General features: G+C 52.9%; 1 pseudogene across 1 annotated transcript in view; it reads right to left on the reverse strand.

Moving 5' to 3' along the window:
* The window catches only part of LOC309585566 (olfactory receptor 14J1-like), a 42,888-nt pseudogene extending 31,180 nt beyond the window's left edge, over window positions 1-11,708 (reverse strand). The window contains exon 1 of the transcript in view: window positions 10,807-11,708. The product of the transcript in view is annotated as an olfactory receptor 14J1-like (transcript). The remainder of the gene's footprint in view (window positions 1-10,806) is intronic.
* Window positions 11,709-25,932: the final 14,224 nt, after the last annotated feature.

The raw sequence follows: 25,932 nt of genomic DNA on the forward strand, positions 1-25,932 counted from the left end.
CGGGCGCTGCCCACAGCCCCAAAGCAGCCGCGCTGTGCCCTGGGGGGTCCCCAGAGCGGCCCCGCCCCGCACGGCACTGGGAGCACCAGTCCGGACCAGTGCGGAGCGCGGGCGGGCGGCATCAGCCGTGCCCGGGCAGGGCCGGGCCCCGCGGGGCTCCCGCCCGCACTCGGCCCCCGCCGGGACAGCGCGGGGGGGCCCGGCCTGGCCGCCCCCACCTCCCCCTCCCCAAATTCCGCTCCGGGGGGCGCTGGCGGCGGGGGGGGCTCAGCTGGGGCCAGAGCTGCCGGAGCCACGTGTCCCCCGCTGCCGGCACCACCCCCTCAGGATTAGGGGTGCCCCAAAACTCCCTCCGAGCTGCCGGATACCCCGCACGCCCCTCAGGAGTGGGGTCCCCCCGGCCTCATCATCCCCAACCTTCGGCTGCCTCAGCCCAGGCCCCATCCCGCCCATCCCCCTCCGCCACACTTCATCCCACCCCCCAATCCACATCCCACCCTTCCCGGGCCCCATCCCGCCCCATCCCATTTCTCCCGGCAGCCGCCACCGGGACCCCAAAAACCCCGCGTGCCGGGGGCTCCCCAATATCCCCCAAGGGGCATTTCCGACTCACATTTGGAGCCCTGTAAGATCCAAACATCCGCCTCACCCCCCGCCCCACCAAACCCCCTTCCCCCAGGAACCAACAAAGATATTTGGGGCTCGGTGCTGGAGTCCTCCAAGCTCCAAAAATCCCCTCTCCCAAAAATAACCCCAGTGACTCCCCAAGATATTTGGGGCGAGCTGTCCCTACCCGGTCACCTGCGGGATGGGGGGAGCGAGGCCGAGAGCTGCGGACACAGAGAGCGATGGATGCACGTGGAGGCTCCTCTTCCTGCCTCCTCTGTCCTGCCTCTTCCTCCCGCTCCTCCCCTTTTATCTCTCCTCTTCCTCCCGCCCCTCCCCTTTTATCTCTCCTCTTCCTGCCGCTCCTGCTCCTCCATCCGCCCTCCCCCCTCGCTCTTCCTCGTCCTCTCCTGCCCCTCCCCCCCTCCTCCCGTTGTTTGTGGCTCCCATCCCGGCTTTGTCTGGCATCAGCCCTGGGGCCGTCCCGTGCTCAGCAGCAGCAGCAGCAGCAGCATCCTGTGCTCTGGCAGCACTCGCTGCTCCTTAGGGAAGGCTTTGGCATTTCTGCCGGGCACAGACACTGAAGCTCACCCCGACCTGCCCCGCTCCCATTGCTGTCCCCTGGGCGCTGGGCAGCTGCTGTGCCAGGGCAGCCAGAGACACAAAGGAAGCCAAGTCCAGCCCAGCTGCCCGGGCTGATGCAGACGAGCCCCAGGGCCGAGGTCCTGCAGAGCCCCACGGAGCCCTGGGCTCCTTGCTGGGAACGGGCTGTGCTGCGGCTGCCACAGCGGCCACAGCGAGTCCTGGGGCTCCCCCGGCGCCGCTGCAGCAGCACCCAGGTTCCACCTCCTGTGCCAGGCCCTGGCCAGGGGCCATCAGATCCATGGGCTCCGTGCCGAGGGGGAACACAACAACAGTGGATCGGATGCAGCCCCCAAGGACCTCGAGCAAATAGTGCAGGAACATCCAGACCTGGAGCTGACGTTTGCAAAGCTGCAGCCGGCAGAGTTCTGTGGCGCAGGAGAGCCGGCACGGGGAGAGGAGACCTGCAAGGAGCTGCAGGAGAAACACCCTGAGCCTCAAAGGCTGCCACAGCCTGAATCTGTGCTGGGGAAAGCTCTTCCTGTCCGGGAAGAGATCCCGGGATGAGGCAAAAGCCAAGTTCATGGCTGGTGACACGATTGCTGTGCAGGGAGGGCAGAGGAGGGACTGCGGGCGGAGACTGGGAGCCCGGGAAGGAGGGAGGGGTGGGGAAGGTGTTTCTTTAGGATTTGTTTTAGTTCTCCTTGTCCTGGTGTGATTGGTTTGGAAATAAATTCCATTAATTTCCCCAGCTTGGGTCTGTTGTGGCCCTGGCAGTGAGCAATGAGTGTACTCTCCCTGCCCCGATCCCAGCCCACGAGCCTTTCCTTCAGTGCTCTGTGTGCTGCAGCTGTGAGCAGAGTGCCAGAGCGGCTTTGGTGGCCCCGGGCACCCGGCCAGGGCCAGCCCAGCGCAGCGGTGCCTGCAATTCATTCCCTCGGCTGCAGCGCTGAGCGGCCGCAGGGCGGGTCCGGCTGCGCGGGCAGGCGGCTCCAGAAGCACCAACTGCGCCCCACGGGACAGGAGGAGGAGGCAGGGGGTGCCGGGGGAATCTCCTTCCTCCGAGCCGGCAGGGCCAGGCGGGAGAGACTGGAGAGAAGGAAATGGAGAGGAGGGACGAGGCTGGAGCTGTGGAGAGCTGCAGGGATCCGGGGCAGCCGGGAATTTTGTTTTCCAAATCTCTGGGGCGAAAGGAAGCGCTGTGAAATCCGTCATGGAAAAGCAAGGAGAAATAGCGATTGATGGAAAGCGACACCCCTTGGGACTCAGTTTCTCCCTCTGCATTGCAAAAGCTGACAGACCCAAGCGCCGACGGACACCCGTCCCCGGCGTCACGGCCCAAGGGATCGGAGCTGCGGCTGGCGGGGCTGGAAGCTCCGTCCAGCAGCTCCGCTGCCGCCCCCAACCCTCGGGCTGGACCGTGGGGTCTGGGACACAGCCCCGTGCTGGGGGGCGGCAGCGGGAGCCGCGGGGCCCGGCCCGTGGGGGCGGCCGGGCTGGAAAAGTGCGCGGGGCCCCAGCGCGGTGTCCCGGTCTTGTTCCTCACCTTAACACAATGTCTTCAACTCCCTGCGTGCCCTTCATTTAATCAGCATTTCCTAAATGCTGACCCATCCCATCATCAGCTCTACCCGGAACAGAATTTCTCAGGCCATTCCAAGTCCTTTATAGTTCTGAAAATACTGGGGCCAAGCCCTACCCGTGATTTCCCCCACCCCCGCCTCCATGCAGACCTTGTTGTCTGCCAGCACCAGGATAGTTCCCACTGCCCCAGGTCTGCGTTTAGCAAAGCCAACAGTACTTCTACCACTGCTTTCTGCAAGACCCCAATTGAGTCTTTACATTTCAACATAACCAGATGATGTCTACTTAGCATGAAATGTAGTTCCTGTCCAAGAGTTGCATGTCCCAAGCAATTTCTTAGCAGAATAAATTTTAAATCCTTTGGGTTTCAGTGTTTGGAAATCATCTGCTAGTGTATATAGCAACTTCACTGCATTCTTATTTTCATTATCTCTGTAGAGCTAAGGAATTCCGATTATGAGAGGCTCTATTCTGTAAACTCATTAAAAGTTAATATCCACCACAACACTGTCTATTTTATTTCATTGGTTCTTTGCAATTGCTTAGCAAAGATAACAAGCACCAGGCTTTTTAAGAGAGACACACACACACTTTCTTACATAGAAAGACACAATCTTGTTGCCACCAAAGCACTCACACAGGTGAAAGTCACAATTTTCCTGCCTCTTCCTTCCTTTCCAAACCAGTGCAGCATGAGAGAAAGCAGCTGTTTCCCGAGGCCGATGGGTCACAGACAGGTAAGGTGACATTGAGGCTTGTTCCTCAGAGGCAGTCAGCAAGCAGCAGATGATGATCTCAAGGATCCAGGTGACACCATCACCCTCTCAAGGGAGGAATCCTTTAAGCAAGCACATTGCTCATCACTTCCATCCTGCTTTGGTTTAATGAACCAGCTCTTCCTGGCAATGAGCAGCAAGGGGATCTAATTTGACTGTTGCTAACCTTTTACATTTTATTCAATCATTCCATCAGAACAGGCATTTTACTTTTGTTTCAGTTACTCCAGAGGACCTTGGCACAAAGCAAAATGAAGTCAAATGAGAAATAGCTAGCTTAAATTTATATACACCAACAAATCATGCTGTGTTTCAACAAGTGTAAGAGAGACGTGGGACTTTCCTTCCCTCTGAGCAGCTGCAAGCATAAAAAAAGCAATGATGCAACGTTCATTAATAAAACTTTCTTAGAAATCTCTTCTTATGGACAGATTCAACATCTGCAGGAGATACCCAAAACACACTCATTGTGCTGCACTTCCCCTTTTCCATTCACGTGTTATATATACTGAAAATATGTTACCGAGTAGCTATGAACACACCATGCTCCCAGATTTTCCCTAAGTAAAACATGTATCTGTGTATGTTATAAACGATCAAACACAAGGGAGAAAAGCCTGGCACAGACACTGCAGCAAAGGAAATTCATCACATTACAGATCTCCCCTGATACTGAGATTGGCCAGGACTTTGATCAGTGATGGGAAGGAATTTCTCATCTTCCCATTTTACAGCACCTGAAGCAAGAAGGACCCAACACCTTAAGCGGTGTCCAAGATAGCACAGAAATTTAAACAGAGCCATTTACAAAGGGCAGCAACTCATCTGGCCAGTTCCCACCTCAGATAACTATCTGCAGAACCCAGAGCAACACAATACTCCAAGGAGCAGTGAGATAGCCAGAAGGTTCTCAGCTCAAGAAAATCAAGCAAGAACAGGATGTTCCTTAGCCTGGCTAACCCAGATAACATCTCCCAGCCATTAGCATGAGATGAAACAGAAAGAGAGAGGCTGAATCACTTGCAGTGTACAGATACTGCCCGAGGGAAATGTGACAGGTGACCTACAACATAAAAAATGCACTTAACTGTAAAAACTAGGAAGTGAAGCTAAAAATGAGAAAAATTAAAAGCTGTTCTTGGATATGCAGTAAAAAGCACACTGACATCATAAACAGGAGAAGGAACACAAAAGCACCCAGCTGTTCAAAAGCTGTGCAGTTAAGGTACAAAGAAATCAATGTTTTTTTAAAGAAAAAATCCCTCACAAGGTGAATGAGCTCAGTAACACTCAAAACAATATTATTTGTTAGAAAAATCATCTGCTCCAGTGCCTGAAGCAAAAGGTTTGCCATTTATTCCATCATTCCTTCAAATCCAGGGATTAGTGAGAACTTCTTAACAAATTCCTGCCTTGCCTTATGGTCCTTCAGCTTCACCAGGGCCAAAGCTTGCTGCTCAGAGTCAGTACACGAATCCCTGTGGTGTTACCATCCTCTCTGAGTGAGAAAAGCACTCGAGATGGTGAACAAAGAGATGGGGCAGTTTCCTGATGCCTGAGAAGGATGTTCTTAAGATAAACAAAATTGCCCAATCAAAATTTATAAAGAAATGACATTTATTATGCGACCGAAATATCGGTTTTAAAAGCCACGATGGAGAAAAGCAGCTCCGAGCCCGGGGTCGGAGCTGGGTGAACACGCATAGATCTGATCTCTGTCGCACCAGACCTCCCAAGTTCACGGATGCTGCTTTGGCTGGCCCCTTCTTATACATTTTTTGGGCAGAGTCCGAATTAATTCTATTCTTCTCGTCATTTTAGCATATTCATGAAGTTTTCTTGTCCCGGAGTTGGGCTGCACAAAGCCTTTCCTGGATCCCAGGAATTGTCCATCCTGGGTGATGAGTGGGCCATTTCTGCTGATGAATGGGCCATCTCTGCTTCCTGGAACAGTTATTTTTAGTTCCCGGGATGTCCGATTCCTTATCAGATGAGATGTAGATATCAGAAGGTGGCAATCAAGTCGTTATGGTGCAAATGTCCCGGTGATAAGATCTAACCCCACCTGGGTGGAATCCTCACTTATTGTGCGAGAACTTCTTTTAGTGTTGTGAAATTTTTCTCTCAGCTGGGCTGCTGAAGGGATTTTGAAACTCGGTCTCTGTAGGGTCTGATTACACTCCAATTTTATACATAATAGCACGAATTCCATACCTTATTTATAACGTTCTCAACTCAGTGGCACAAAGTCTGCTTTTGTTCAGACAGGAATGAAGAGGAAAAATGGCAGAAATTCATAACAGGGACAATGAGGAGAAACATTGGGCTGTGCACACATTCAGTCCAAGCAACATCAATGCCAGGTGTGGTTTAAAATCCACGTTTGTGCTTTATTAAAGCCACACACTGTATTTATGGCTCTCAGTGAATTCTGTATCCAAAAGGGACACGTTAGATGATTCAAAATTAGTTGGATTTCTTTCCTTCTCCTGTAGCAGTGCCAGTAGGAGAGGTAACAAAGGCAGTTCCCTGGCCTTCAGACATTGCACAGAAGTGGGATCCATAGATACAAACTCATGCAGCCAAACTGCAGGTATTTCATTCAGGGCCTAAGACATGAAGCTAGGCTTCTTTTAATAAATCACGGACAGGGATGAGCTCCTGACAGTAATATTGCACTCCTCCCTCTTTCTGCTGAGACAGTCCGGCCAACACGAATATCCCTAATACAGATGCAGGGCTCTGGTATAACAGCCACCCCAAAAAGCCATAGTTCCAGCTACCTTTCCTTTCTTTGCATCATACCAGGAGGAATCAAAAGGAATGAAACCTATTTCATTTATTATTACAGGTGAGAACCCCTCTAAGGACATAGGAAGAGAAGTTGTAGTTTGTAACCTTGTTCTCCATCTAGAAGTAAAACAGGGGCTGGTGTGAGGCAACGAGGGCAACAGAGAAAAGAAACTGAGGGATGTGAAGCCAAATTTTCAAGCATTCCAGGCAATCACACCACTCAGGGACAGTCTACAGCTCAGCAAATCACATGCTGGAATGCAGTGGAGTATGGAGTAGGGCAATAGGGAACTGCTGAACAAAATAGGTGCTACAGCCTCTTGTGCTCAGGCTCTTAGCCCAAAGTATGTTCCAGCTCCAACTGAAGGGCATTCTGAACCAGAAGAGCACTGACCTTTTGATTTTGGCAGTTCACAGTTCTCAGACAGCAGAACGTCTGTGGCTCCTCTCATCATTATTTTTGCTGTTTTCACTACTGGCCATCAAGTTTCCTGCAGTAGCCATCCATGAACCCCGGATCACTACTACATTAATAACACAGAACATGGCTCTCAGAGTGCATTAGTGAGGTACCAAGAGAAAACCCAAATGATGATCCTCCTCACTGAAAAGGTAACAGACAAAAAAAATAAAAGTGTGAAAATACTTTTTAAAAGATGGCTGAAATTAGGCAAATTCTTAAAATTAAGTAAATGCCTGAAATGAAATTTAAGCAAATTTAACTGTTGCAAAGTATTCTGAATACACATACAGTACAATATACTAGAGTCCAAAATTAGAAAAACTTCTGGTCATGGAAATATGGGGTAAGGGATATGTTTATTTGGAACAATCAGTTCAGCAGAGATCTCTTTGCTACAAATATCTTGAATTTAATTCTTCTGCCTTGATACAATCTCCTGAGAAAATAAAAAATAAAATAAAAATCCTACAGGAAAAACTTGTGTTGGATGCAATCTATTCACTCATACCTGATACAAAAGTCTAATTTATTCTCTTGATTTATTGTCTCAAGGAGAATGAATTAATTATTCTTCCACTCAGAAGTCTATGGCATCAATCCTGGAGTTGAATCAGAGAAAATTCAATCTCTCATGAGTTCCCACTCCATTTACTTTTCTTGTAAGTGTTCTGTTTTGTTGAAGTGAAAGCTCCTCTGGACTCAGGCCCAGAGGGAAGCCAAAGCACAGGGGTTGAATTAAAACCTTTGGACAAGCTGAGATACATGAAGTCACACCAAAGTGAAATAGAAATACAGATTTTTTAACCTTTAGTAGAAATATATGCTAAGTGCCTTAAACATTGAAAAGCTGCAGCAGAGACCTTAAACACAGTTCTTACTGCAGCAGTGTTACCTTTTCACAGAATTCTTTACTTTAGACAAAAAATTGATAGAATGACACTGTTCACATTTTTTAGATAGAGCGTTCATGTAAACAGTAAGAGCTGATAGAAACTGCATCCACAAATCTGTGTAATACCTGTGTAACACTGGTGTGAGGCTTACGACTGTTAGAATTAGACCAGGATCGGTTAAGAAAAGGAAAACTGGAATCGTGTGTTAATCTTATTGGTCAATTAACAAATATAATCCACACTTCTGCAAGAAAAAATATAGAGTCTAGAGCATATAGAGTATAGAGCATATAGAGCATACAGAAGAAGAAGAAGAAGCTGTTTTGCCTGTTGTTGCTGTTGCTGCTTGCCTTTATCATGTAACCCCCTTTGAACTCTGCCTTCAAGAAAGCTGTGAGACTATGAAATACAGAACTCAGCAGAACAGCAGCCTCCTCTGCTCTCTCACCCTGGTCCGGGAAGGAAGGGTACCCCGTCCAAAGCTCAACAGCGCAGAGCCCCAAGGCTGCTGTGGGCAGCAGGGCCCAGGGGCCGTTCCCACCCGCAGCGCTCCTGTCCTGGGCTGGGCCTGCACAGGGGCTGGGGCACCATGGCTGGGGCAGCGGGGCACAGAGGGGCCACGGAGCCGCTGCCGGGGCTGACAGCAAGGCCAGGGACACACAGGGAATTTCTGGGCATTGCCTGCGCTGGGCAGGGCTGAGTGTGGGGAAGGCAGAGCTCAGCTGGCCTCGGTGGCTGCAGGAAAAGCCGAGAGCCCGAAGAGCCCCCGTGGCTGTGCTGGAGAGCAAGGCTGGAGGAGGGAAATGCGGGGCTGCTGCGGGATGGGGAGGGGGATTGAATTCCAGCAGGCACCGACGGAGGGCTGAGAGACTCAAGGGCTCCTTGGCCTGAGCCTGTCCTGGAAAGGTCTCTCAGCCCTCTATGCCCATGAAGGGCTCCAAGGAGGAGCAGAGCTCATCTTGGCAGGACCCTCATGGAATCCCTGAGGGACAAATGCCAGTGCCTGCCCAGCCTTCCCAACGTCCCTGACACCAGACGCCTTTTCCACATCCCTCGGTTCCAGGTCAGTGCCCAGAACACAGCACAGCCTGTCCAGGTCCTGGGGGCGATTCCCAAGGGAGGCAGCTGTGATTTCTCCCCACAGACCCACCACTCCGTTGTCTCTCTGTGCAGCCCTTGGCTGTCCTGAGCACTTTCCCTGGAGCCTCCCTGCCCTGGACGTTTGTCTGCATGCAGTTCTCAGCACAGCCCAGCAAAGAATTCAGGTGCTGTGAAAAGCGAGGTTCACTCTCCTGTTAGAATTTAAAGAGTTTAATATAAAGACAATAAGAGACACGTAAAATAAAGCAAAGGGATAACGGCCGGGTGCCTTGGCGCTCTGCCAAGAGCACACCTGATGCCCGAGGTGAGTCTCTTTTATACCATTTTTACTGTCTGTTCTGTATTCATATTAAAACTTTTCCAGGAATTGATCTGCATGGCCACTCCTTGGGTCCGCCTTTTTAGAGCATGCGTAGTCTTCTGCCTTGTGGTTTTATTTCTTTTGATTCTTGGGGTTGGGCCCGCTAGGTAAGAGTCGATGGTGGGGTGGATCTCTTAATTCTCCAGACAGTCAGGGCTGATTGCAGCTTTGGGCCTCTTTGCCCCCCGGGCAGAGCGGTGATAGCAGCTCTCGGACCCTCCTGGCTGCCCGTTCTCCGGGCGGAGCAGCCTTTGGGCCCTTTTGTTCTCTGGACAAAGTGTTGATTAGCAGCTCCTTGGGCCTCATCCTCTGCTCCCTTGGAGGTTATCTTACTTGCTCACACTTGCTAACATTCTTGCTAAAACGAGAGAAAACTACATCCACACAGCAAAAAGCATTTCTAACATTATATAATATCTACTTTAATACTTTGCGAGAAGCCAATACTATAATATATGTTTATAACAGGTGCTTTCCCAGAGGACATTACTCTGGGAGTGAAGTGGCCTCAGGGCACAGTTTGTGCCCCTGGAATTGTGCCAGCCCCGAGTGCTGCTGATGGTGTTTGTGCTCACTCGGGTTCATCTCCCCACACCCACTCGATGCACTGCTGAAGGCTCCTCAGGACACAGCAAACATGGACTGCTGGCCTGGTCACTTGGTGTCCCTCTGTGCAGGGACAAACAACCTCCTGCAGGGGAGGGCAGAGGCCAGTGCTGGGATTGCTGGTGGCAGGGGCTGGTGTGGGACACTTGCCCTGGGCACCTTCCCAGGCTGTGCCCGGAACAAAGGCACAGCCCAGGCCCTGCTCTGCTGCTCCCTCAGGTCCATCCCAGGAGCTCTGGCAGTGCCAAGACACTGCTGCCTGCCCCCCCTGCACACTCCCCCCTGCCCCTGGGCACTGGGGTTTGCTTTGCCAGGGCATTCCTGGGGCACATTCCTGACAGCAGCTCTGGAGGAGAGCGAAGCCTTCCTGCCCTGGCCCCAGGAGATGCCCTTTGCTGATGGAGCTGCTGTGCTGGAGCCCGGCTGTGTCCCAGCAGTGCCCGTGGCCTGTCCCTGCCTGTGCTCACAGCACGGACACGCAGCAGGACAGTGACCGAGCTGCCCGAGCACTCCGGCCTTGCACCCTCAGAAGGGCTGGGAAAGGGAGTGTGGAGCTGGGAAGAGCAGAGGTGGGGAGAGGCTGGGCCATTGTCCCTGGCCGTGCTGCTGTGCTGGGAGTCTCTTCCCTCCAGCTCTGCCCACAGGCACTGCCCCTGCAGAGCCAGAGAAGGGCTGAGGAACAAACCTTGGACACAAAGGTCAGGACAGCCCCTTGTTTTGATTCAAATGCACAGGGAAAAAGCCTCCTGAAAGTCTTTGTGTTTCAAAAGAAAGGTAGATGTTCATGCAGAAATGCAAGGAGTAGTACTACAGTACTTTATAAAAAGCAGAATAACACCAGAAAAAGAATAAGAAAAAGCACCAATGAAAATATGGACAAAGAGGAAAAAGAGGCCAAGATTGTAAAGAGTTACATTCTGAAGGTTCTGGAGCAGAAAAGAGAGAGTTTATTGCTTCTGAGAAGCATCCTAGTCATCATTTTCCTCGCATGGCAGAAGGAAATAGAAAGATTTTAACTTGTGAAAAGTATCCAGTCCTCACTTTCCTCAGGGCATCCCTGAGCTCCTGGTTCCTCAGGCTGTAGATGAGGGGGTTCAGGGCTGGAGGCACCACCGAGTACAGAACTGACACTGCCACATCCAGGGATGGGAGGAGATGGAGGGGGGCTTCAGGTGGGCAAACATAACAGTGCTGAGGAACAGAGAGAGCACGGCCAGGTGAGGGAGGCACGTGGAAAAGGCTTTGTGCCGGCCCTGCTCAGACGGGATCCTCAGCACAGCCCTGAAGAACTGCACATAGGAGAAAACAATGAACACAAAACAGCCAAACACCAAACAGGCACTGACAGTGATGAGCCCAAGTTCCCTGAGGTGGCAGTGTGAGCAGGAGAGCTTGAGGATGTGTGGGATTTCACAGAAGAACTGGCCCAGGGCATTGCCCTGGCCCAGGGGCAGGGAAAATGTATTGGCCGTGTGCAGGAGAGCGTAGAGAAAGGCACTGGCCCAGGCAGCTGCTGCCATGTGGGCACAAGCTCTGCTGCCCAGGAGGGTCCCGTAGTGCAGGGCTTTGCAGATGGACACGTAGCGCTCGTAGCACATGATGGTGAGGAGGAAATCCTCTGCTGAGAGGAAGAACAGAAAGAAAAACACGTGAGCAGCACATGCTGAGTAGGAGATGTGGCTGGTGCCCCAGAGGGAATTGTGCATGGCCTTGGGGACAGTGGTGCAGATGGAGCCCAGGTCGGTGAGGGCCAGGCTGAGCAGGAAGAAGAACATGGGGCTGTGCAGGTGCTGGCCGCAGGCTCCGGCACTGATGATGAGGCCGCTGCCCAGGAGGGCAGCCAGGGAGATGCCCAGGAAGAGGCAGAAGTGCAGGAGCTGCAGCTGCCGCGTGTCTGCCAATGCCAGCAGGAGGAAGGGGCTGATGGAGCTGCTGTTGCACATTTTGAGCCTCTGGCCATGGAGTGCTGTTGAAGGACGAGACAGTGAGGAGTCAGGGGAGACTTTGCTGAGCAATGTCCAAGCCCTTTCTCCTGGCCCTGCCCCCCAGTTTTCCTTTTCTCAGAGCCCTTCCCTCAGCCCCGTGCCTGGAGCTCTGCTGGGATCTGGCCCCGTTGCTGAGACGAGCAGGGGCTGTGCCCATGGACAGCGAGGAGTCAGCTCTGCTCTGCTTCAGCGGGGACATGGGAATGGGGACAGGGGCCAGTCCGGGGGCTGGACTCCATCAGCCCAAAGTGCTCCTGAGGCAGAGGAGCTGGGCAGCATCTCCTGTGCCAGGGCTAAGGAACGGTGACGGCCAAAGGCACTTTGAGAGGGTTTCCTGCCGTGCCCAGGGAGAGCAGAGAGCTGTGCAAGGCAAGAGCATTGGCTGTAACTCAGAGAAGGGTGAGGGGAGCTGCTCTGTCGCTCCATCTGTCCCCAGCTGCCCCTCCTGAGATCGAGGGCAGTCACTGTGTTCCCCTGAAAATCAGCCTGGCACAGCTGAGAGCAGAGGGACCCACAGCAGAGCAAAGTGGCTCAGCCTTTCTCAGAGTCTCAGCCCCACTGCTGGCCAAGGACACTCCCGGCCCCAGTGTCCCCTGGAAGGCAGCTCACAGCTGGGATGGCATCCCGAGGGCACAGCGAGGGTCCTGTCCATGGCCCTGCTGGAGGAGAGCCGGCTCATTGCCAGCCTCCCAGCCCGGCGTGCCCAGAGCTCCCGGGGCACAGGGAGCTGGGACACCCCATTGCTGTGCTCAGCCTGCACAGGAGGAGCCCCAGGGCTGGGCCTGAGCCTGCAGCTGGAGCTGCCATTCCCAGAGAGCCCCTGAGCAGCGCCAGGAGCAGCTGAGCAGGGCAAGGAGAGAGAGCCGGGCCCTGAGGAAAAGCCTTTCCCTGCGCAGCGCTGCCCAGCCCCTCCCGGGCAGCACCAGGGCAGGACAGTCGCCCTCAGGCCCCGGGCAGCAGGAACGGGCCCGCGGCCGCAGAGATGCCCTTCATCTCTGGTGCTGCTCTGCCGGCCCAGGAGGGCACCGAGGGCCCCGAGCCCCCGGGCTGAGGGCCCCGAGCCCCCGGGCTGAGGGCCCCGAGCCCCCGGGCTGAGGGCTGTGCTGGCTGCGAGGGGACACCGGGGCTGCGCTGCTCAGCGCGGTGTCTGCACTGCAGGGCAGGCCCGGCAGCTGCCACAGCTCCCCTCAGCAGGGCTGCCCTCAGCGCTGCCTCCCTCCCTCCCTGCCCACGGCTCTGCTGCTGGAGCTGTCCCAGCCGGGAGCTGCTCCTGCGGCCCGGGCTCCGTCCCTGCCGCTGCTGCCGGAGCCCAGCCCAGCCCCTGGGCCAGCCCTGCCCGGCAGCCGCTCGGGGCTGCGGGGATTAAAGAGCAGCTCCCCCGGGCCTGGGCACCATGGAAAGGTGATGCTGGCTGGATCTGGAGGCCGCGGAGGTGCAGGCACTTGCTGAGGCTCCCAGGAATCCTCAGTGGGATGGTTTAAGAGCCTCAGCCCCTGCTCCACCTGCACAGCTGAGTTTCCATTCCCACCAAGCTGAGCCTGGGAAAAGTGGGAGCACAAACTGAGGAAAGCAGAGACTCAAGCAGGAATCTCCTGCCCTGAATGTGCTCATGAAAATCCCCTCAGGAATGAGCTGGAGCTCTGAGCAGCCCTGGCCCCCACAGCAGCCTCTCCACAGCAGCAGGACCTGCCCTGCAGGAGTCACTCCTTGCAGCCACAGCTCCCCTGCACCGCCCATGGGGAGCTGCCAGGCAGGCTGAGAGCTGCCCCTGGCAGGTGGCAGATGCCCTGGCCTGGCAAAGAGCCCTCAGGGCTGCAGGAGCTGCTCTGCAGGACAGCCCTGGGCACCCCTGGCTGCTGCCCACCTTCACAGCCTGCAGCCGGCCCTGGCAGCAGGAGCCGTCCTGCCCTGTCCCTCTGACGGTGCCCAGGGCAGCCCCGCTCTGCAGCACATCCTCCCCCAAGGCAGGAACGGCAGCAGAGCCATCCTCACAGCCATGGCAGCCGTGCCATGGGCCAGCTCTAGAGGATCCCTGCAGCCAGAGACTCACTGTGTCCCACGCTGGGAAGGTTTCTCCAGGAATGAGTTCAGAGCTGCCCTCCCAGCTGCTTTAGCCAGCTCTCTGCTCACTCCTGCCAGGTACCTGCAGGCAGTGCCCTCAGCCCTGCTGGGCTGGCAGAGGAGCTGCTCCTCAGCAGAGCTGCCTCTTTGAAGCTCTCCTTGGTTGCCAGGAGCTTGAGAGTTCCCTCTGTGCCAGGAGCCCAGCCCAGCTCAGCAGCACAGCAGCAGCACAAGGATTTTAATGACCCTCTCGGGGCTTTGGTGTTGTTCACATCAGACTCAGTCCCTCAGAGTGTCTTCAAAAAACTTCTCAAGAACTCAAAGTCAGATTCAAAGTCCAAAGTTTCTTTAACTTTTAATGGGTCCCAGTGAGGGACACGACTCACGTGAAAGTGTCCCCAGGTTCCAGTGAGAGCAGAACTCTGGAGGCAGCGATGGCAGGGGGGGACAAGCAAGGGAAAGGTGTCTCTGGTGCTGAGCAAAGCTGGCTGTGTTCCATGAGTACAAAGGGCCAAGGCCTGAGCCCCAGCCCCTGGCAAGGCAGATCCTGTCCCTCCCTCAGTGCTCAGGGCTCTTGCCGGGGCACTGGGATGTGGGGATGGGCAGTGCCCAGGGCAGCACCATGGGGCGGCCCCTGCCAGGCTGCTGGGCAGGGACAAGGAGGCCCTGAGGCCCCAGGGCTGCAGAGGTCACTTGTCCCCTCCTGGCCTCAGGGCCAGGGCCAGCAGCCGTGGCCAAAGGGCTGCACAAGTTGGCTCTGTCAGGGCCTTGCAGCTGCTGCCCATCCCTCTGCCCTCTGCAGCCCAGGCTGTCCCACGGTGTCCCTGCCCTGCGCCTCTGTCCCTGCAGGCTGTCCTCATCCCCCCGGCTGCCCCACCTGGCTGGCCCCTTCCTTTGCTGGCAGCTCTGCGTCCTGCCTGCCTCTGCCTGGGCACACAAAGCCTTGGGCTGCTCCAGACTCCTTCTGGGGGATGTGTTACACCCCAGCCCTGCCTGGGAGGGAAATTCCTTTCTCCTGGTGTCCACTCTGGGCCTCCTCAGCTGCCCTGTCACAAAGGCCCCTCGGTTCTTTGGGGCCAGCAGTGCCACAGTGGCCCCTTGGTTCCATGGAACGCCACAGGGTCACAATGGTCCCCTTGGTGCCACCAGCCCTGCAAGGTCACAACGGCCCCTGGGTTCCACGAGGCCACGCAGGGCCACAGTGGTCTCCAGAGGAAGGGCAGCACCGAGCCCCAGGGATTCAGGGCAGATGAGCTACAGCCACCAGAGGCCAAGGCCAGCCACATCTGTCTGTCCTGGCAGGTTTGTCTGGGAGCAACCCTTGGATATTGGGAATTTGGGAGGTGGAATCCCAATTTTGGCCATGAGCACCTTGTTGAGAAGGATGGGTTTATTCCACATGAAAGAAAAGCACAAAGTCCAAGAGTTTTGTAGAAGATGAGAGGTGGCCACCATGGGCGAGAGCAGCCAGACCTGTCTCTCATGGCAGCTTTTGTCTGGGAGCAATCCTTGGACAGACAGAATTTGGGAGGTAAATCTCAGTTTTGGCCATGGGAGCCTGGATGGGAAGGACGGTTCTCTTCCTTAGGAAGGAAAGCACGGAGCCCCAGGAGCCCCAGGGCTCCTGAGGCAGCCCCTGCTGCCCCGGGAGGGAGTTTGGGGAGGGGGCAGAGGGGGTGCGCAGCCCCCGCCGGGGGATGACCCCGGCCCAGCGCCCTTCGTTCAGCACCGAGCTGGGCTTGGGGCCGCAGGAGGAAGAGGCCGATGGGAAGCAGATCCTGCAGGGGGGACAGGGCTTGGGCTCAGGGCAAGGTCCTGCCCTGCACACCTGGCTCAGGTGTGAGCCTGCCCCGGGAAGGGAGCGGGACATTGCCATCCCCACGGATCAGGGCTGGGAGCAGCGCTGGGAGCACGGACATGGAAATCCTGGGAGCCACTGGGACCGCCCTGGGGGGTGAATGATCCCCCCCAGCACCTTTCCAGGCTGCCCTGCGAGCTGAGAAATGCTCGCTGGGCCTCGGCCTTGGCCAAGAGCCCCCGGGCTCAGCTGCTCTGAGCTCAGGCGCTGCCGGCTCCCGCAGCCCGCCCAGGGCCGCCCTGCCCGTGCCGGGGCTGTGCTGGAATTCTCTGCTGCTGCTGGGCCACTTGGGGGCTCTGGCCCAGCAGGAAAGGTGACCCTGAGCCAGGAGCTTTCCTTGGCCGCAGCAAAGCCTCGGCACGGAAAGACCTTCCCAGCGCTGGGCCCTGGGCCGGGAGGGATTGTGCCACCACAGCTGTCCCTCCATTTCTTCTGCCAGGCAGCTTTAGCACATGGAAAGCGGAGAAGCCAGAGCTGCCTCTCAGCTTTCCGCAGTCCTGCAGAGGAATCCTGTGTGGGAAGCAGCCTTGGCCAGGCCGTCCTTGGAAGAGCTCTTCAATGATCAATGAGGTGGGCACTCCCTGTCCATGTGGAGCTTCCAGGTGGAAAAGGCTGCTCTGAGCAGGCGGCTCCAAGGGCAGAGAAAGGAGGTTCTCGAGCACTGGATCTGTGCCAGTGCCACAGCCCTGGGCAGCAGCCACCGAGCCCCGGCGGCACAGAGGGCACAGCAAGAGGGACAAAAGCAGTCATCAAGGGCAGAGACTGGGAAGGGCGAGAGCTGGGAGCAGGAACAGCTGCTTCATTGCACTCTTGGAGAAAGCTCTTGGCTGTTTCAAAGCGCTGAAAGGCGTGAAGGGCACAGAGGAGGCCACAGCAGCTTTGGGCCCAGCTCTGAGCACGGCCAGCACGGCCTGGGCACTGCGGGCGGCTGGGACAAGGCCATGAAATCCCACATCTGGCCTTGTTTGGGGCTGTATGGTCAAAGGCAGCTGCCTTGGCTCCTCCTTGAGCCCTGGCCAGGCTTAGGAGGAAGCCAAGAGGAGGATGAAAGCAGATGTTCCCGCTCTAGAAGTGCTGTCAGTCTGTTTCTCCAGCACTGTCAAAGCTGGGCCCTCTCCCAGCGGGGTTGGAGCCTCAGCTGTGGCTGGAGGCAGCTGCAGGAATTCCCAGTGTCCGCGAGTGGCTCTCCAGTCCTTGGCTGGGACAGCTTCCCCCAGCTGATGGGTGGCTCTGGGTGCTGGTAAAGTCTGAGGGGAACTGGGGCTGCATCTTGGTTAATCACTGCAGGCAATCTTTGGCAGGGATGACTGGGGGCATTGCTGAGCTGCTCCTGCTGTGATTCTTTGCTAATGATTATGTGTTTGCTGAGCTTATGCTTTTGTGACTTTTTGCAGATTTGCATTTTATAAATGGCACAACCCCTTCAGTTGGTGTCTGTGTCTTTGGTGCTGACCCTGCCCACCAGCAAAACAGGGCCCCATCCTGCCTGAGTGTTACCTGGGAAGAGAAAACCCCTCACTCCAAATGTCCCCCCTTCCTCCTTGTTCCCCCCACTTTATACCCTGGCCATGATGTCCTGTGGTCTGGGATATGCCTGGGGTCAGTTGGGGTCAGCTGTCCTGGCTGTGACCCCTGCCAAGCTGCCCCGCACCCCCAGCCCCTCGCCAGCGTGGCCGGACGAGGGGCAGGAAAGGCCTTGGCTCTGTGCAAGCTGAGCAAGAACAAAACCATCTCAGTGGGAGCAACGCTGTGCTCAGCACAGAGCCCAACACAGCCCCAGAGAAAGGGCTGGCAAGGAAATTCCCTGTGGCCCAGCCCACAGCAGCACCCCATGGCCACCCAGCATCACCACGGCTCCACGGGTTCCTTTCCATGGCCCCGGCCCTGGCCACGGGACCTTGGGCTGGTGGCCACGGCAGCCGCCTGTGGCCCAGGGCTGCGTGCCCGTGTCCATGGCAGCAGTGCCCGGCCACGGGCCCTGAGTGCAGGTGACCGTGCCAATGCCCATGGCAGCGGGGCCAAGCGTTGGTGTCCGTGGCACCAAAGTGAGGAACGGGTCCCTGTGGCCGCTGCCGTGGCACCTGAGGGCATCAGCGAGTGTCACTGCAATTGTAGCTGGCACCAGCCCGGCACCGCTCTGTCCTGAGGGCTGCCATGGCAGCCGAGGGCAGCCACAGCTCTGCGGGCAAGTGGCCACGGAGCCTGACTGCAGCAATGGGGCCTGGGGGGGTTTCCAAGGGCACTGGAACTGCTGAGGGTTGCCATGGCATCCAACCCCCTGGGATGTCACACAGCCACCCTGGGATGTCACAACCACTCAGTGATGTCATAGTCTGCTCTATGATGTCAGAGCTCTGCCCTGTGATATCACAGCCATGTCTGCGATGTCACAGCTCACTCTGTGATGTCACACAGCCACCCAGTGATGTCATAGCCACTCTCTGATGTCACAGCACCACTCTCTGATGTCACAGCATCACTCTGTGATGTCATGGAGCTGTTCCATGATGTCACAGTAGGCTCTCTGATGTCATACAGCCACCCTGTGATGTCACAACCCACTCTGTGATGTCACAGCCTCTTCTGGGATGTCACCCGACCCCTCTGTGATGTCACACAAGCACCCTGTGATGTCACAGAACTATCTGTGATGTCACATGTGAGAAATGAGACAACTCTTAAAAAGATTAATTCATTGAAAACAGAAAAATTGAAAAATTACAGAAATTAGAAAAATATAAAAATTTGAGATCCTATGGCTCGGTAGATGGTATGCCCCAGGAGCGCAGGGATTTGAGATCTTCTGGCTGAGACAGCACTAGACCTCAGGTAGAGAAAAAGAAAGACTTGCAGTGCTGGACTGGCTTTTGGCTGGTCCAAAAGTAAAAAAATTACTAAAGGCTCCTTAAAAGGAGTAAGGCTTTGAATGCCCAGCACCGACGTCAACCACAGACAGCCTGCAGAGAAAAAGAGAGGAAAGGGTCCCCACCTCCCTGCCTCGCTGTTTTTATAGTGTCTTTGCTCCGCCCCTATCCACCCACAGCCCGCCCACAGCCCGCCCACAGCCCGCCCCTTTGGTCCAAAGCGATTGGTGCTTTCCCTTTGATGGATCATCTCCATCCACCAATGGCTCATTGCTGCCAGAGGGGTGGTACTAGTTGAGACAAGGGGGCTAAAATGCCCCCACCAAAACCCAGGTTGCCGTGGAGCTTGCCCCCAGGGCAACAGCTATGGGCTAAAAATAGCTGCTGGCTGTTAGAACTGGGATTTTTGGCCTTGGAACCAAATGCAAGTAAAAACACCTAAAAAAAGTATTAAAATACATCCAACACATCTCAAAACACCTGCAAAAGTACACAGCAAACACAGGAAAGACAACTCCCACAGTGCACAAGTGGCCCGAAGCCTGAAAAGGGAGCAAGCTGGTGATCTCTAACTGGGGAATTTCCAACTGGGAAGGGTGAACTCTCCCAATAAACCACCCTGAACAATTGAAAACACTGATAATGGAACTGGATTTTTGTACCTGGGCTAATGGGTTAATTTTAAGATTCAATCTAAAAATATTTAACTCAAAATTAATTAATTAAAGCACTTAATATGCAAAGACCAAGCACAAATAGGGATTTCATGTATGACATCACAACTCTGCACTGTGATGTCACACCAGCACCCTGTGATGTCACAGCCTCCTCTGTGATGTCACAATTGTTCTGTGATGTCATAGTCTGCTAGATGATGTCTGACCTCAGACCTGTGATGTCAGGACCCAATCTGTGATGTCACAGCACCACTCTGTGATGTCACAGAGCTGCTCCATGATGTCACAGTAGACTCTGTGATGTCATACAGCCACCCTGGGATGTCACAACCCACTCTGTGATGTCACAGCCTGTTCTGGGATGGCCCAGCCCTCTCTGTGATGTCACACGAATACCCTGTGATGTCACAACCCACGCTGTGATGTCACAGCCTACTCTGCGATGGCCCAGCCCTCTCTGTGATGTCACACCAATACCCTGTGATGTCACAGCCCACTCTGTGATGTCACACAGCCCCTTCCTGACATCACAGCTGCTCTGTGGGTCTGTGACACAGGCACAGAGGTGTTCCCAAAACTTCAGTGAAACAAAACCTCCTCAGCACCAGCGCAGCACGAAGCAGCAGCATTCTTTATTGGGCCGGATGCACGAGGGGAGAGCCCCTCCCAAAGCCGTGGGTGCCGAGTTCAGGAATGTTCCTGTTTGCAGACTGTGCTTCACAGACACATTCCCAGATTGTCCCACCAGAAACACACACACGATCATCATTGCCCCAAAATCATTGCAGATTTCCCCCACCCCTTTGCACATCCCTTCTTCTGCCCTGGGGGTCTCTTTGGGGGTCCCTGCTGGTCGCTGACCCCAAAGCCAGTCCTGACTGCCCGGTGAACTGGTGAAAGTTGGCACACCTGGGCTGGTTGCTGCCCACAGAATCAGCCTTGGGCGGGTCCATGGCCAGTGGCTTTTGGAGAAGAAGCATTGTATGAACCCACCAGGTGCAAACGGTTTTTCATCTGGCAAATCTCCCCCCCTTGGAGGGCTGTGAAGCTTCTCTTCCCTTCAAGCCTTCAGAAGCCTCACTCTGCTCCTTTACTCACATCCCACGAGTTCCTCAGCTGCTTTCACAGCCATGTTCTTTACACAGCTCAAAGCAAGTGTCATAAGCACAAGTAGTGCTGTGATCCCAGTTAGACTTTGCAAAAGTGAGGCCAACCATCAGTCAGGGAAAATCCAAGTCCTCTAAATATTTTATTCAAACAATTACAGTCTAACCCTCCCCTTAATTCCCTGCTGGATGCAGCAGCCGATTTTATCCTCTCTACCTGATCATCCAATCCAGCATCACATTTGGAATGTGCACACAACAAGTGTTGCTGTTTCAGTTCAAGAATCCACACACTCCCTGTCCATGTAGCAGCAATAGGGCTAAAGCCAATCTGCTCTGGAAGGTCATTTTAGCTGGGGCTGGCAATTGTTCCTTTATTTCAGCAAACCCCAAAGGAGCTGCATTCACTGAAGTTCCCATTTGCAGAGCCCAATGGTGTGGGGCTGGTCTGTTCCTAAAGGCAGATCTTTGCGGAGCAGAGATGGATTCTAAAATCCATCCCGCTGGAGTTCCCGCACTGGGATGTTTCCCAGTTCCATCCCCTTTAACCTTTCCCCACAGTCGGGTTCCCAGTGGTGACTCCTTGCACGAGGGACGGAACGTTCATACCCCCAGTGTCCGTGGTGCTCCTGATTCTCCCAGGGCAAACGTGTGCTCCAAATTCCATCCCTTCCCACCCATCCTGGGGCTCCTAAGGATCTGACCGTGTCCTGCTGACACTCTGTGCCTCTCCAAGGCTCCTTGTTTGTTGGCTCAGCCCACGTGTCCCTGAGAAAGGCAGAATCATTTCTACAAACACAGCCCAGCCTCAGAGCCTGGGCCACAGCCAGGAGCCGCTGGACCTCAGCATTCCAAACAGCTCAAGTGTCTGTCCCAGGGCAATCCCACTTTTCCTTGGTCCTCAGATCCTTTGGCCTTGACCTTGTTAAATCTGGATATTTTATACCCACCTCTAAGGGGTCCTGTGGGAGGCCTGGGCTCCCTGCCCAGCCCAGACACCCCTGAACTGGCTGGAAACATTCCCAGTGTCCTGTCTGAGGGCCATTCCATACTGCTGGAATTTGACAGCCCCAGGGGGTATCAGTGCAATCTGTCAGCTGATCAATATTTCCTGATGTAATTTCCAGATCCGCTTTGGAATGTTACAATTCTCAGCATTATTGTTCTGATGTGTCCATGGTAAGGAATATTCTCCTTCCATCCCTGTCCAGGTGCCCTGGGTGCTATTTCCTTCCCACACGTGTTCCCAGATTTTTGTCAAATTGTTGACTGAAGCTCCCCATGGCACTGGATTTTCTGCAGAGGTTGGTGTTGGCAAACAAGCTGTTACAGGGGTTACATTCTGTCATCTGCCAACACCTTGAACTGACTTTGAAAACCGCATTTCCCTTCCCAGAAGTCAGGAACATTGTTTCTATTATTATTATAGATACACAATTATTGATCATCTTTATCCAGATCCAATAAATAGTATCCCCTTAGAAAATCATATTCAATACCTAAAACAATAGGATTTATGTAAAACCCCAAACCCCACGGTGTCAGTCAGTCTTGTTTCTGCTGTGTTTAATGTGTGCTCGCTGGTTTTACCCACATGTGATGAAGCCCGAGTTGGATTCCTTCTACCTTGAGTGCAGGGTAGGTTACCAGGAGGACTTGAGATGGTCCCTTCCACTTTGGCTGGATTGTTCCAAAATTCCAGGTTCTGATGCACACCGCATCTCCTGGTTGGAAAGGATGTACAGGCGAGTCCAGCCCCAATGATCTGTTGAGAACCATGCACCTTTTAAGGCTTACAAGAGTTAGGCCCAGTGCTATTAAATATTCATTTCAGCAAAACTTCTGAGCCTTCCCTTGGCTTGTTGGTGCCACATGGGAAAGCTTCTGGCCATCCAGAAAAAGGATCCACCAAATGCCAAAATGTGTCAGTCCCCTTCTGCCTGGGCACTTCTGCAAAATCAGTTGGCCAAAATCACCTGGTGATTCCCATTTAACGAGCCCTGCAGGCAGCCTTCTTCCTTCAAAACCAATCCCATCTTTCTCAACAACTGATCTATCATTTTTTGCCATTTTGGTGCTTACTAGATGCCTTTGTAAACTGGCCACCAGATTCTCCATTTCCTCATGTGGTTCCTGATGTTTTAGTTCCGTTCTACATTAATTGTGGAGCTACAATTACCTGCCCACACGGGGTTACCAATCACCTGCTGGGATTTTCCGTAGCTGCTGCTGCTGCTGGGGCTGACTGCCTGTCCTGATCACTGGAATCTGGTTGTTGTTGCAGAACATTCCAGTTTTTGCTAGGTATTAGTGCAAGGAGAGCTTTTGCAGCCCCCTCTTGAGCTGCTTGGTCAGCCAATGGATTCCCTGGATTACCTGGGGAGTCTCCAAACCCATGGGCTTTACAAGGGCACCAGGGCCACTTCTTTTGGCTTTGGCACACTCTGCAGTAGGTGACTGATTTCTTTTTGTACTCACTGGAGACCTCTGTGCCCTTTCCTTCCATGTGGCTCCCTGGGCGTGTATTATTGCAAACCCAGAGTTCAAATCAGTCCATATGGTCACCCTTTGTCCTTCAGGGATTTCTAGGCAAGGTCATTCATTCTTTTTGTGCTGCTCTGTTCAAAGCTAAAGCCTGGCCTTCTAGGACCTGGCTCGAGGTTGCCACTGCACACCCAGCTGCCCGTTTCCCATCCGCACCACGCTGCTCCCACCAGGGTGCAGGGCCAGTGCTGGCTCCTGCATGGGATTGCTCTCGAGGTCCCAGAGTCTGCCAGAACACACTTGTTCCATGCATCCCAGGCAGTCATGGCACAAAGACTCCAAGCCTTCTCTTAGAAGGGACTTGAACACTTCCCTCTTCCAACCTTGGGCACCTTGAACCAAACCGTGCAAAGCTTTTGCTGCACCTTACAGGCAGGTCAACAGTTTACACCAGGAAAGGAAAAGGAAAAGGGAAAGCGAAAGGGAAAGGAAAAGGAAAAGGGAAAGGGAAAGCGAAAGGGAAAGGAAAAGGGAAAGGGAAAGGGAAAGGGAAAGGGAAAGGAAAAGGAAAAGGAAAAGGAAAAGGAAAAGGAAAAGGAAAAGGAAAAGGAAAAGGTGCCTTGATCTGAGCAGGGCTCTTTCTCTGATGTCCTTTGGAGCAGGGATCAAAGGCTCTCCCCAGAATCCTTCCGTGCTGCCTGCAGGTGCTGCCATCCCTCAGATGTGTTGGAATTCCAGAGGATGAGGCCACGGGGTGTCCCAATGGTGCCTTGGTTCCATGGCCCCGCAGTGTAACCACGGTGTCCTTGGCTCTGCAGTGGCACCATGGACCCTTCATTCCATGAGGCCCCACAGTGTGGCAATGGTCCCTTGAGTCCAGGAGGCCCCACAAGGTCCCAATGGTCCCTTGGTTCCATGGCCCCGCACTCTCACAATGCTCTCCTTGGCTGCACAAGGTCCCGCAGTGGCACAAGGGTTTCATTTTCTCCTGGATTTCTTTTAGCTTGCTTTCTTTCTTCATTCTTTCATCTTTTTTCTTTCTTTTTCCTATTTTTTCGTTGCTTTCTTCTTTCTTTCTTTCTTTCTTTCTTTCTTTCTTTCTTTCTTTCTTTCTTTCTTTCTTTCTTTCTTTCTTTCTTTCTTTCTTTCTTTCTTTCTTTCTTTCTTCTTTCTTTTATTTTTTCTTGTGTCTTTCTTTTTTTTCTTTTCTCTTTCTTTTTTGCTTCTTTCCTCTTTTTTTTTTAAAGTTTTTTTGTTTCACATTACTTAGTCTTTCTTTCTTCTTCTCTTTTTCTTCACTTTTAAAATTTTCTGGTTGATTTCTTTTCGTTTTCTTTCCTTCTTTTTTCTTTCCTTCATTTTTTTACCTTTTTTCTTTTTCTTGTCTTTGTTGCTTTCTGGTTTTCATCTTTCTTTCTTTTTCTGCTTTCTTTGGTTCTCTTGTTCTTTTTTTTTTTCTCATGTCTTTCTTTCTGTCATTTTCTTTCTTCCTTGTTTCTTTCTTCTTTTTTTGACTTTTCTTAACATTTATTTTATTGCTGGTTTCATGTTTTCAGTCTTTCTTTTTTTTCTTCCTTTCCTTCTTTCATTTTTATTACCTTCTTGCTTTTTTCTTTATTTCTTCATTTTTCAATATTTCTCTTGGTTCTTTAATTGTTTCTTACTGCTTTCTTCATTTTATTTTTTCATTTTTCTTCTTGGTCTCACATTATTGAGTCTTTCCTTTATCTTTTACTTTCCTTTGCTTTTTAAATTTTCGTGTTGATTTCTTTTAGCTTGCTTTCTTCATACTTCACTCTTTTATCTTTTTTTCTTTCTTTTAAATTTTTTTTTGTTGCTTTGTGTCTTCCTTCTTTCTCTTTTGGCTTTCTTTCTGTTCTTCTTTTGTTTTTTTCTTGTGTCTTTCTGTTCTTTTTTTCTTTCTTCCTTGCTTCTTTCTTTCTTCTTTGTTTTTCTTTTCCTTTTATTTTTCTGTTGGTTTCATGTTATGTACTCTTGCTTTCTTTGTTTATTTCTTTGTTTCTTTCTTCTTTTCTAATTTCTTCACTTTTTTCATTTTCTTGTTCATTTTTCTTTTCTTTCACTTTCTTTCTTTCCTCTTTTCTTCCTTTCATTTTTATTATCTTTTTGCTTCCTTGCTTCATTTTTTTAATGATTTTTCTTTTCTTTTTAAATAATTTTTCCTTGTTGGTTTCATGTTATTTAGTCTTGCTTTCTAATTCTTTTCTTTTTTAATCACTTTCATTTCCTTTTTTATATGTCTTTTGATCTTCTTCCTTTCTTCTTTTCTTTTTTTTCATTTTTATTATATCTTTCTTGCTTCCTTCCTTCATTTTTAATTTTTTTCTTCTTTTTTCTTTTTTATTATTTCTTGTTGCTCTCTTTCCTTCTTTCTTTTTTTCTTTCTTCTATTTTTCTTTTCTTCCTTCCTTTCCTTGTTCCTTCCTTCCTTCCTTCCTTCCTTCCTTCCTTCCTTGCCCAATTCTCACCCCACTTAAGGGGTGCAAAGCAGCAGGACCCCCTCCCAATTGGGATCCCCTCACCCTCCCAAAATGTGGGGACTTCACCTCAGCCCCCCAAATTGCGGGGGGTTTCGGCACCTTCCCCAAATTCACTGCAACCTCCCAGAAGCCACTTAGAGGCCCCAAAATTGTCAAAAAGCACCGGCAGCCTCCCCAAAAGCAGCTCCTTCTTTCCCTTCCTGAAATGCCCCACTCCAAGTGCCCAAACCACCCCATCAATCCCAAACTTCATCCCACCCCCACAATGCCACCCCCATCCCATCCCATCCCATCCCATCCCACCCCTCCTGGACACCAATTCCCCTTCTGTGCTTCCTGACTCCCCACAGCCGGGCCTTGGGGCTGACGGATCGAGCCATTTGGGGCTGCCATCGACACATTGGGGCTGGCATTGAGTTGATTGCAGGCACCCGCTCAATCCCTCCATCCCAAATGGGAGCTTGGAACCTCTCCTCAGCCCTTGCTGTGCCCATGGGCTCACCTCAAGTCCCAAAATGAGAGCCAGGGCCCCACAGCCCATTCAGAACCTCTCAACATTGCCAGAAACAGCAGCATCCTTCCCAAAATGGGCTTCCCACATCCCTGACAATAGGTCCCCCTTCCAAGTACC

Source organism: Coloeus monedula (genome assembly GCF_965178545.1).
Source record: "Coloeus monedula genome assembly, contig: HAP1_SCAFFOLD_73, whole genome shotgun sequence".
Classification (NCBI taxonomy): Eukaryota; Metazoa; Chordata; class Aves; order Passeriformes; family Corvidae; genus Coloeus; species Coloeus monedula.